Source organism: Triturus cristatus, chromosome 7 (assembly GCF_964204655.1).
Source record: "Triturus cristatus chromosome 7, aTriCri1.1, whole genome shotgun sequence".
In the NCBI taxonomy this organism is placed as follows: domain Eukaryota; kingdom Metazoa; phylum Chordata; class Amphibia; order Caudata; family Salamandridae; genus Triturus; species Triturus cristatus.
Window position 1 is genome coordinate 1,185,115,488 of NC_140590.1, and position 13,666 is coordinate 1,185,129,153.

Here is a 13,666-nt window from a genome sequence, read left to right on the forward strand (position 1 = left end):
GTGATGTACTGGGAAATTACTCCCGGAGCTTTGGCTCCATGTAGAGCGACCCCAGGGTCGGCAGGTTTAGACTTGCATGCCATGGATGACACCGTTATAAAAAGTAAGGATCGGGTCATCATTGAAACGGGTGTTGGTGTTCATATACCACCTGGGAATTTCGGATTAATCGCCCCTAGATCGGGGCTGGCTGTAAAAGGCATTCAGGTGCTTGGAGGAATCATTGACAGTGATTATCAGGGAGAGATTAAGGTGCTCCTGCTGAATAGCAGTGAGGTTGACTTACTAATACATCGAACTGACCGAGTGGCTCAATTACTCATAATGCCTGTTTTCAGTGGCGAGATAACGAAAGGCACTGCCCCAACTTTGCTAACTGTACGAGGCCAGAAAGGTTTTGGCTCTACAGATAACCCTGGGGCCAGGGTTTGGGTGCAGTCGCCTAAGAATGCCCCTGAACAAGCAGAGGTCATTGCCACCGGTCACGATAACACCATTTTAGTTATGAGACCAGGGAAAGATAGCTGGGAAGCGGTCCCGGCTGACAAATGTTACTTACGAGAATGAATAATGCCTGTATTTGATTCTCTTTCAGATCATTCTTTGGACTGTTGCTGCAGGATGTGTCGGCGTCGTACTGTATTTGGGATGGTTCGACGAGAGAGGAGGGATCCCATCAACCCGGGATGACTTTCGCACCAGAGTGTCACGTTCCTTCGCTGCGTGGGATTCGTCATCGAACTTTTGGACCTCGCTGGCTAAGAGGGTGACTGATGCCCCTCACTTCTGTTTGACACCGATGAGATCTGTACATGACATCCTAGCAACCTGTCTTGTTGCTGTCCCTGCCTCACTGGAAACTTTAACTCACATTTTCAATGTTTCAAAGGCTCGCCCCAATGTTCTTCTGGGAGATTTCGCTACCCATGCGTATTGCCCCCTGTGTACTGAAATGCCAGACCAGACACCCCCCATTCAGTCCCAAATAGTTACCTATAATATCACCCAAGGAGATTTATGTTTTTTCCTTACGTGTAATCCTAGCGCGATTTCTGAATGTTTACGTCTAAAACTAAAAGGTGCCACTTCATTCACCGCTCATGAGCGAACTTTGTGCTTTCAAAGGACACCGAAAACATGTACTTCAGTTCAAAATAATATGACTTGCAAGAGTTTGGTAGTTACCCCCAGTCATTATCGCACGATGTTACTACCTGCCGGATGGCTTTTCTCATGTGGTAATACTTCCTGGCCATATGTTCCCGCGAATATCTCTGGAGGCCCTTGTGCCATTACGAGACTCAGTTTGCTGATGTTCTCGTCACATCCGAATGCCAATTCTCGTGTGATTCGAGATACAGTGATGTTACCGGAGGATTGTGACTCGTCTTTGCATTTATATTCCAAGTCTGAATATCTTAGCCTGGCTATTTCAATTATTGGTGTTCCTGCTTTGGCAGTCTATAATGCCAAATCTATTGGGAAAATGGCCTGCTGGATGGTGAAATCCATTAATCATACTTCTACAGTCCTGTCTGATATGCTATTGGACGCCCAGGGTGAACGCAGGGCCATTTTGCAAAATCGAGCAGCCATTGATTATCTCTTGCTTAAACATGGACACGATTGTTCTGATTTTGAGGGTCTTTGTTGTTTTAACCTGTCTGATCATACACAATCCATTCGCGCTCATATTAATAAGTTACATGATTTGACGGAAGAAGTTAGGAAACACATTGATCAGGGCTGGTTTGACTGGCTCTTTAATTGGTTACCTGATTTGCATTTATTACGTCAAATATTAGGAGGTATTCTGATTACTATCGGCATCTTGATTTCTATCTGTTGCTTTATTCAGTGTATCCCTTCACTACTTCAATTCTGTACACCTGGTACTAGACATAGATCAGTTAGTTTTGTTTCATATTATTCTTCCACCGATGTTAGTTCTGTTTAATGAATGTATAATAGACTGAAGTCAAGGGTGAAACTTACTGCTCGATTTTTCCGGCCTTTTCTTGTGTTAAAGAATAACTAGTGTGACTTCAGTCTCTTTCCATCCAAGTCTAAGGGTTAGAGTAGTGTATAGAGCCTATTTATTAGGCACTTCGACATGATCCTGTGTTCTTCCCCATAGATCAGGGTTTGCACACATATCCTAGGGGATAGATTCGTTAGTATTAGGGGTAATCTGTTCTGTAGTGAGAGTATTTCATGGAGCCGTGCTGAATTCAGGCCTGGTAGGCCTTAAACGGGAGAGACTCCATCTTTCTTCCTGCTCCGGCAGCTTGGGATGCTTCTAGGTCATAGGCAGTGTTTTAGTTAGGAGGTGTTATTCGCTTGGAGAGAACCGGTTCAGGCCGGCCCTTATCGAAGGATTGTATTTTTCTTCATGCCGAAGACACTACATCAGGCCGGCCGGCTGGGAACGTGTCCTTGGCACGGGGAGGTACAAGAATTTGGTGGGCGGCAGGTTACGGGCTGGAATTTTCCATGAGAAAATGCACCTCTATATTAGTGAAAGTCTGAGGCAGATACTGGCACTTGCTTCAGTCCGTAGGCGGCATCTGGCCGTTAGCAGTAAAGCTACTACTTATTCCAGGGAAGACAGATGACAAACTTGAAGGTGGAGAAAAACCGAGAGACAGATATTCTTCTAGCAGAATAGCCAAAGAGAAGAGAGTAGCCGATGAGGAAGAGGTCCCAGTGACTCGGAGAAGAGAGAAGGGAGTAGATCCGTGACTGCGGAGGTGTGACTTCCAGGCGAGCCGAGGCACAGACGAGAAGGGAACCTAGATGACCATTGAGTGCAGGCTACATACGACTAAGGTGATGTCGACCCCTTTTTATTAGAGTGTACAACCTAATCTTTCACTTTTCTTTGCAGGTTATATGTTATATGGTGATGTTATGTGATCGTGTATGTAATGAATAAATAAAGTATCCAGTTTGTAGTGAACCAACATGTGCTATGTATTCTTGCATGAGAGGGTAGCCTATTCTTCTAGTCAGCTGTGACTTGATATGAACAGATGTTAACCCTGATCAGGTAAGTGGTAACTGAATAAGGGAGGAAGGAGCCCCTCGAACCAGAGGACAAGTTGTGTTCTAACTGGCAGTTCTTGTGTGATCTGATAAATAGTAACACTGATTCCCTTGTTGTATGTTATGGTAATCATAGGATGAACTCGTGCTAAGGCTGCCGTCTGGGTAGGAAGTCCTGGGTCCATCTAGGACCGCGAGGCTAAGGCTGCCGTCTGGGTAGGAAGCCCTGGGTCCGTCTGGGACCGCGAGGCTGAGGCTGCCGTCTGGGTAGGAAGTCCTGGGTCCATCTAGGACCGCGAGGCTAAGGCTGCCGTCTGGGTAGGAAGCCCTGGGTCCGTCTGGGACCGCGAGGCTAAGGCTGCCGTCTGGGTAGGAAGTCCTGGGTCCACTTGGGACCGCAAGGCTGAGGCTGCCGTCTGGGTAGGAAGTCCTGGGTCCATTTGGGACTGCGAGGCTAAGGCTGCCGTCTGGGTAGGAAGCCCTGGGTCCGTCTGGGACCGCGAGGCTAAGGCTGCCGTCTGGGTAGGAAGTCCTGGGTCCACTTGGGACCGCGAGGCTAAGGCTGCCGTCTGGGTAGGAAGTCCTGGGTCCGTTTGGGACCGCGAGGCTAAGGCTGCCGTCTGGGTAGGAAGCCCTGGGTCCGTCTGGGACCGCGAGGCTAAGGCTGCCGTCTGGGTAGGAAGTCCTGGGTCCACTTGGGACCGCGAGGCTGAGGCTGCCGTCTGGGTAGGAAGTCCTGGGTCCGTATGGGATCGCGAGGCCGCCGATGTTAAAAGGTCTTGGTATATATATATAGTAGGAATTCCCTGTCCTTAGGTGGTATATATACATGTGGTTACTTATTGTGGATAGGCCCTAGGGAGGGGGTAACGTTCTGGCTGGGTTAGAGAGGCTCTGATGAGCGGGTTCTATCTGATCCGAAAACCCAAGCAGAACAGGCGTCTTCCTCACAAGATCTCTCACTACTCAACTCTATTCACAACTGGATGTTAATTCACCAACTCATTCTCAATCCCTCCAAAACGGAATTCCTCCTATCTACCTCTCTCTCCCCACCTCCTTTTCAATCCCGAATGGATCAGCTGAATTTACTCAACAGTAAACCCATCATTGTCGACTGCGCTAAATCCCTAGGTGTCATACCTGAAAAAAGACTCAACCTAATCTCACACATCAACTCCATTGCCAAGAACGCACGTTATCCACTGCGCCTTCTGTGGGGGATTTGTCGGTTCTTCCCGGAGAAAGACCTAAAAACATTGGTCCAATCGCTAGTTCTCTCTAGACCGGATTATTGTAATTCTCTTCTGACTGGCCTACCCAAATCGCACCTCTCCCCCCTCAAATCCGTCCTCCATTCAGCAGCTCGCTTCATTTCAGGGTCCAAACGAAGTGACCACATCACTCCTATCCTCTCTTCTCGCCGATGGCTTCTCATCGAGGCAAGAGCTATTTACAAAACGGCCTGCATCACCCACAAAGCCTTGCACACTTCCTCACCTTGCTTTCTGGCGAATAAACTGAACTTTTCTGCAGGCTTGAGACCTTCTCGTAATGCGGAAAAGTTTCTGCTTGAGCCCCCCTAATTCAAAAGGGAGAAATCGATGGCTCAATCATTCTCAGGTAATGCGGTGAGAATCTGGAACTCGCTTCCTCCATTGCACCGTGCCACCACCTCCATCCGGATCTTCAAAGCCAACCTCAAATCTCTTCTATTCCAAAGACACTTTCAGAACTAATTCCTTCTTTCTCAGACCCCGCCAGGAAGTTTGTTAGTCACTGTAAATTTTTTTTATATATATATATATTATTTTTTTTTTGTACACTCCTTGCTTACTGTGTTTGATATTGTGTTCTTGCCTTCTATGATTTTCCCTACCTCCTCTTGCCTTCCGTGTTTGATACTGTGACCTCTCATGTAACGTAACTGGTTCTATTGTACAGCGCTCTGACACCTTCGGGTAAAGTCCGCGCTTTATAAAAATGCATTTATTAAAATTAAAAAAATTTAAAAAACAGGCAAGGCCCTTTTGCAGTCATTCTTTTGAACCCCGGTTTAATATGCCTACAACTTCTCCCATATTATTCGTTTTGGTTGAGCCTTCTGTCTGGTCAGATTGTGCCCAAACTGCACTCTGCGCATAAGATGTAGAGTCTGCGGAAACTAAGTTTCTTTGATGCGCCTTTTGTCCCCGTATGTGCTAGGTCGGTAGACACTTCATTCCAATTAACGACTCTCCAACACAAAACAGCGATTAGCTCGGCGCAGACTATATATAAATAGACAAGACATTCAGTGGCCACCTCATAATGCTTTGACTCACCCCGATTCATCAAAATAAATGGCCTTACATAAAGTTTTGGTTGTATGTGTACAACATTATACCAATCTGTGACTTAACAGCTATGAAACTATGTTTACGGAAATAGAAAAACATTTTATTAATTTCAGTCTAGTAGTATTTTCATGCGACGCATGTTTGTATTAAAAACGTTTGTCAAAAGTTGATTATAAATGGAAAATAATTTCTAAAGTACATGGCATGTGTTAGCGATGGTTCTCTGTGCCAATCTTATTCCCTATGTGACCCCAGAGGTCTAATGGTTAAGCACTGGCCTCTCGTGGCAAAGGGTATGAGATTAAATTTATCTGGGGTGGCAGAAAGACTGGTGCATGTTACAGCTCTAGAACGGATGATTCAGAATACTTTCATTTGGCTCTGGTCACGTCGTCTGGAGGTCACGCTCTTCGGTTCATCGTGAAGCGAGGTGAGTGGCTTGTCACGTTCTTCCCCCGTATTATGATCTACTCCAGGTGAGTCGGGGACCGCTTGCTCGCCTCCGGGTGCGTCGAGGGAGCAGTCTTGCACATGAGGTGATTCAGGCGGCAGTTTTCAGGCCTCCCGGTGCTACAGCGAGGGTGCTAGGTCACGGTGGTGAAGGGATTTGGAAATCCTGGGGGGTGGGGGGGGGGGAAGTATTTAGCGTCGGTGTACCCTCCAGCTGACCCACGCCACACGAGTTTGGGGACCAAGGTCCTTGTCTCCAACCAAGTGTGACCCCCGATGAGACCCCCTCCCTCCAGGCAACTTTTGTTATCACGTGAGCAGGGAGTCCAGCTCCATTTTAAATGCAATCTTCAGCAAGTGGCCAGGCAGCAGTAATTTGGGATGCCGCCGGCGCTGGTGGTGCGTGACTACCGGTGCAGTATCTATGCTTGTTTTGGAGACAAGATGGGGGCACTAGCACCCAAGCAGGTGACTTTGGAACTGCGAAACCATTTTTGAGTCCCAGCATCGGCTCTACATCGAGTGATTCTGGGCAAATCGCTTAATTCCCCTTGCAAATTAAAATCTGATCTGGCGCAATGCAATCGGGACTCATTAAAGTGCTCCAATCCGCATGATTGAGTTTGTGCTTTAGAAACATGCCAATAGTAAGCACTCTGGGTGATCAGATAGTTTCAGTTTGTTTTCAGGGGGGAAAATGTTGCGTGACATGGGTGGGGCTCCTTCCTTGCTGTGGCACACAGTTCGGGCATACGCACAGTAATGCGCCTGGGTTATCCTGCGTGGCTGTGCAAAGCTCAGCGGCGTAAACCCTCCAGTACCCTTAGCCTATTTCCATCGACGCCCAGACACAAAAGTTAGGTAGCGTTCGAAGGGACCTCCAGTGCCTATTGTTGCCGGTGGTTCTGCTGCAGATCAGGGCATACAAATTCTCCCTACTTCCACGGATAGAGTAATTTCACAGACACACGCACACGCACTCATCACACACTTGGTCCCATTTCACTAACATACGCTTGATTACTCTATCAGCACTGAACCTGGAGAGAGAAAACTCCTAAACACCCTGTATCTACAGTAAGGCCAATGCGATCAGATTGTTACTGTCCTGAGTCATGATTTAAACAACAATAATCACATTAGAGTACTCAATAATCGACAAGAAATAATCACCAACACAGTAATTCATAAATTATATTTTATCTAAAATTAGTTCAAATGAAAGTCAATCATTAGTAAATCATTATTCTCATAGTTACCTAATATAGCTAAATGTCATAAATGGGTCAGGACAGGTCTCTCAGTAAAGTCTCCCGAGTCGCCGTCCTCACAGCATCGATCCTCACCAACACAGGTTTGGGAAGAAGTGGCCTTAGACCCTCCCTAGTCTAACAATATTTATAATAGAATTTGCAAAATAAAGCAACATATAAAATTCTAAATGTTCATTGGATCACCAAGCGAAACGAGCAGGAAAGGATGTTGCATCGCAACATTTGTAAGAACCTCCGCTCAGAAAAATCACAAAAATAAAAAGACGGAAGAAGGAAACTCGAGTTTGCAAATGTTTCTTTTCGAAAACGTTCTTCCTTGATATCTCTAGCAGAGCCACCGCAGCATTGTCATTGTTCATTGTGGCCTTATCCTTGTCCAAGGCAATTGGACTCATGCCCAGAGCTGCTGTCCTCACGGAAAACTTTTAAACCAGGCGAAAGCTGTTATCAGGTGACTCTCGACCATGTTCAGCAAGGCCTTCCCATCAAAATTCAATCACTCGAGTACAGGCTGCAAACTGCAGCCATCTTGTTATAGGCCAAAACAGACCATCTTAATTAAAAGAGACACAAAACAACGTTACCACAGCATAATGATAAAACAGTGTTAATCCCCACTAATACCCTTATGTGTATGTAATTATCTAGCCTTTTGCAACACAATAAAGCATTAGTACACGTTATTCAAAAGCATTTCGTGCTTCAAAACAAACAGCACTTAGCAACATTCATTTAATTAAACCTGCACATTATTATTGAGCAACATATATACATTCCCACGTGTAGTTTTCCTCTAGTTAGTCATGTTGGTTACTCAAAGTTTCGCACAAAACCAATAATTATCGATTATAGATTAATAATTTTAGTTACGACTTATAGACAAAACTGGAGCTTAAAACTCGATACATTTTCAACAGAAAACCCTGCTCCAGCAATCCCCCCTTTGGTGATATCATCACCAAATTAAACAACCCCAAAAAAAAAAATTTGGCCCATTTTAGGAGAAACTGGAAATGTATTTTTTCTTTTTCACAACACTACACACCAGACTCCCTTTCATCATCCCTCTTCGTCTCCAAGTACACACTCTCCCTCAATTCTTCTAATTCTATCTCTTGTGGATCTCTCCTTGAACTCTTTTGTTTCTTTTCAGCATTGCTTCTAATTATTCTCTTTTTCCCTCCCCTGTTTTTACAACACAAACACACCAATCTTAGTATCAATAAAGCAACAATTACACAGGACAAAGGAAACAATATCTTACTTATAATAGTACTACCTGTCTTAGTAATAAAACTCTTAACAGCTATCACTTTATTAGCTAATTTAGTCCAGATACTTTCAGCTTCCAGTGGTACTAATTCTTCATGCAAATCAGTAATATTTTTGATATAGACCTTCAGGTCTTTGCTTTCGTCAGGAATGTAAGTGCAACAATGTTGAACTTTCAGCATTCCACAAACTCCACCCTCCTTGGCCAATAGAATATCAAGGGCAAGTCGATTTTGCATAGACATGGCACATACGGCAATCATCTCCGTATTCACCAAAAGAAACCCTCCAGCGGTACTTGTCGATAAGCGATCCACCACTGTTGACAGTTTCCGAATCCCATATGCATTTAAAGAAATTCCCCCTGCTGGAATTAAAGCTCCAAAAATATCACCTACAATTTCTGACCAAGTTTCTCTCCTAAAACGTGTTAGTAAATTAATATGTTCCACATCTTTTATCTTATCTATATGAAAGACCTTTGGAAAGACCAGGCCCACATAACACGTGCCATACCAATGGTCAGGCAACCTGTAATAAGCCTTGTTCCCACAAACATAATACACTCCTGGGAAAACTGGATCCTCTCCTCCCTTGAAACCCCATCCTGTTGCAATGAAGTATGTATCATGACACTCACTAGTCCCAACAAAATATGTATCATATTGGGATTTCTTTCTAGTAATACATAGTTTACCCTTCTGTGGTGCATCTAGAGCTAAAGTTGGACTAGCCCCATTTTCCAACTCTTTTCCCATCTCAATGTCCCAAATTGTCTCACTAACTCCATATTTCCCTGCCTTTTCATGCATGCTCATTCTCCTTTCCTCCACCATATTTAGGAAAGCCTTCTCCTCTTCTTTCAAACTGCAAGTTAAATTGTTCTTAAAAATGTAATCTAATGTTAATTCTTCTTTCTCAACACAAATCTCACCAAAAATGTTAGCTTCTTTAGCTGGATTCAGCCTTTTATTCATAGGCAATTGCCCAAAAATGTTATCTTTGTTAGACATCTCATAATCTATTTTCCCTAGCAAATAAAAAACACTACTTAACACACTACAAGAAATTCCATATGTAGCTGGTAAATGGTGATAAGTAACACCCTCTGAAACGGATGCAGGTAATTGCATACATACGTAGCAATCCCTAACTTCCATCGTCTTCACGTATTCGTACAACAACTTTGAAAAAACATTGCTAGAAAAATCATTAATTGACCTATCTTTATGTATGTAAGCATTACTAATTCTAGTTGGAACTACTTTATGCGAACTCTTCTCTGCATTAGTCACATTCTCAGTGTGTATTTCAAATGTACCTATTGTAACTCTAAAAGTAACTAATAAAGCTAGTACACCCCATAATAGCATTAATAATCCAGTACAGCAGCAGCACATTCTACACCATCTTTTTAAGAAGGCACATCTACTTTGATTATTTTCTATGTTAGCCATTTTACTACTTTGACCGTGTCTTTTGACTTAGCCTCTATTATTTCACTACTGGCACTTCTAGAACTTTGGATTACTTCAAACAGCTTAATTTCAGACTTTCTTCTTTTCACTTTTCTCCAAGTGATTTCTCCAGTTCACTCAATTTGGATATTCATCACTCTTCACTTCAAGTTCTTCGACATCAAATTGTATTAGATCTCCAACAACATCCTCAGTGTCTGACTTTTCTTTAATGTCAGTCAAGATAACTTTCAGGATTTCACCTGTATCTTCCTCAACCACTTCTCGTACGGTCTCCTCTGGATTTCCTTGACTTTCTGCCTCTTCACCTTCAGACAGTGCCACATACGTCCATTCCGGTGACCTATACTTTTGGTTAGGTTTTCTGACTCTCTTGATCTCCTCTGGTTCCTTTGTAACCTTTTGGTTTTCACCTTTTGCTTGATTCTGACTAGACACCTCGTTCACCTGTTCAGCTTTCGATGAACTTGCTCGTGTCAGTCTGTACCTCAGCCTTTTTACTCTGTTGGGCCAAAGATCTCCTCTTACAACCCTTTTTGGTCTCACTTCTTTATTATTTCTTTCTCCGATCCAAGTTCTCTTTCTCAGAACTCGACCCTCTGATTTCTCATTTTCACTCTCATCTGATTCTGTCTCATTTGCCTCTCATTCTTCAACAATTTTCTTTCGCTCCACAGTCTTTTCCACCACCGATTGAGACTTCCCTAATTCTGTCCCTCCTCGGGTCTCCGACACGCAATCTTCTTGCGGTCTACTTGTCCCTTCACCTAGCTTATCAGAAGTGTTCCCTACACCTCCTCAGGGGTCTTCCGCAATCTGTCCCTCTCTACCGTCTACTGACCCTGTTTCTTCAGGTGTAGTCTCAAGTGGATTCTCAACCTCTTCATCCGATTCAGGTGTAGTTTCTGTGGAATTGGTCCTTTCTCTCCTACTGCTTGTTGGAACTTCAGGCACTCTTACAGAATCTGATCTCTCATCTGAAACTCTCAATGTTTCTCTTGAAGCCTCTCTTGGAAAGGGGAAAGAATCACTCAACTCTCTTTCACCTTCACCTCTTTCAGGATTTCTTCCCCTTCTCACTGGTTCAGTTTCTGCATCATCACTGGAATCTGACTCTTCAAAATACTCCTTACCAGTCCCATCCTTTGGATTTGGAACTCTCAGAGTATGACTCGCATGCACCCAATTTTTCACACCAGCACACTTTACTGCAGTTGTCGTAGTGAGAATTACTTGTCTCGGCCTTCCCCACCTTGGAACCAAGCAATTTCTTCTCCTGTGCACCTTAATCCTCACCCAGTCCCCTGGACTCAGATCATGGGCTTGCTTCTTCTCAAGTGTGGTAGCATCTTCTCAAACCTGGTGAAACACAGAATGAACTGCGTCAGCCAGGCCTTTACAGTAATCCAAAATCATGTCATCAGTTATTGTCATCAACTTATTGACAGGCACAAATGCATGACGCATTGCACGTCCCATCAAAATCTCATGTGGACTCAAACCAGTAATTCTATCTGGAGTAGATCTTATAGTCATTAGCACTAGAGGCAAGACATCAGGCCATTTCATTCCAGTGGCTAAACAAATCTTACCAATCCGATTTTTGATTGTGCCATTCATCTGCTCCACCACACCAGAAGCCTCTGGTCTGTATGCACAATGTAGCTTCTGCTGTATGCTCAATGCTTCACAAATTAAACTCATGAGCTCATTATAGAAGTGTCCACCTCTATCTGACTCAATCGTTACTGGAAACCCGTACCTAGGAATCAACTCTCTTAACAGTAACTTTGCCACTGTTATTCCATCATTTCTCCTAGTCGGATAGGCCTCCACCCATCTCGAGAACAAACAGACTACCACTAGAACATACCTCAATCTGTTCACTTGGGGCATTTCAATGAAATCAATCTGCATTCTCGTAAAAGGACCACCTTCTCTGCCTATCGTTCCCAAACTCACCACTGTCTTTTTCCCAGTGTTAAATTGCTGGCAAATCAAACCTCTTTGACAGATGCTTTCTGCAATCATCCTGAACTTTGCATTATACCAAGTCTGCTTAAAAGACCTGATCATCGCATCCCTTCCCAAATGTCCCTGACCATGATACATTCTTGCCATTGTCGACAGCATAGAGTTGGGCATGACTGGTCTACCATCTCTATAGATCCAGACATGATCTGTTTCTCTTGGGGCACAACCTGCCTTGATCCAATCTTTCTTTTCTTCATTTCCTGCCTCATCCTGCAACTGTTTCACTTCATCCCATGTTTCTAGGACATTAGTAAACATCACAGAACACAAAAACATTTCCTTTTCTCGTGCCTTATTAATCGATTGATTATTTTTAGCACAATATTGTGCAATGTCGTTTGCAAAACGATTTCCAAGGGTAACAAAATCATCTCCTTGTCCATGAGCAGCACATTTTACAACTGCTAATTCTTTAGGCAGCTGTATCGCCTCAAGCAATTTCCCAATCACTTCAGCATTCTTTATTGGAGTCCCACTCGACGTCAAGAAACCTCTCTGTAGCCAAAGCTGGCCAAAATCATGCACGACTCCAAATCCGTACTGACTATCAGTCATCACAGTCACTCTCAGATTCTTCCCAATCTTGCAAGCTTTCGTCAATGCCACCAATTCAGCAACTTGAGCAGACTTCACTCCTTTCAATGACGAACCTTCCATAACTTCCGAAACTTTGCACACTGCATATGCTGCACATAGCACACCATCATCATTCCTCAGACAAGATCCATCCACAAACAGCACATGATCACTCTCAGGCAATGGAAGATCTCTTATGTCTGGTCTCGGTTTTGTACAGTAATCAAGCACATCCAAACAATTATGATCATCTTCGTTCTTTACACCCACATTTTCAGTATCTGGCAACAATGTTGCTGGATTCACATTCACACATCTCTCAAGAGTCACATTTGATGCTCCCAGAATGACTTTCTCATATGTAGTCAGCCGACTATGTGACATATATTGAGTTCTGCTTCTCGTCAAAAGAATTGCCACATTATGAGGTACAAATACCCTTACAGGATATCCCATTATTATACCCTCACTCTGTTCCAAGCTTCTGCATGTGGCAGCTACTGATTTCAGACAACCTGGTAAACCCACAGCTACAGGGTCAAGCGTTGATGAGAAGTACGCAATAGGCCTTCTCAGTTGTCCATGCTTCTGGATTAACACTGAAAGTGCACATCCATTTCTCTCACTACAGTACAACTCAAACTCTTTTTCATAGTCTGGCATTCCCAAAGCAGGAGCTTCACACATTCTACTCTTCAACTCCTCAAATGCTGCCCTTTGTTCTCCATCCAGTTCTAATGGATCTTTCACCTCACTTTTTGTCAACTTAGTCAGTGGCTTTGCTATCAGAGAGAAATTACTAATCCACTGACGACAATAACCCACCATCCCCAGAAACATCCTCACTTCTCTCTGGGTCCTTGGGGCTCTCATTCCCCCTGATAATTTTGATCCTGTCATCAGTCACCTTTCTCAGACCCTTTTCAATATTGTGTCCAAGATAATGCACCTCTTTCTTGCAAAATTGCAATTTGGCTGGAAATACTTTTAACCCTCCATCTGCCAGATGATTCAGTAAAGCTATGGTATCTACTTCACAAGCTTCACGTGTCTTTGATGCCACAAGTAGATCATCAATATACTGCACCAGTACTGAGCTTTCAGGCATGATCAGACTCTCCAATGACTTTTTCAATCACTGATTGAATATCGAAGGACTCTCTGTGTACCCCTGTGGGATTCGACACCATGCTAAAAT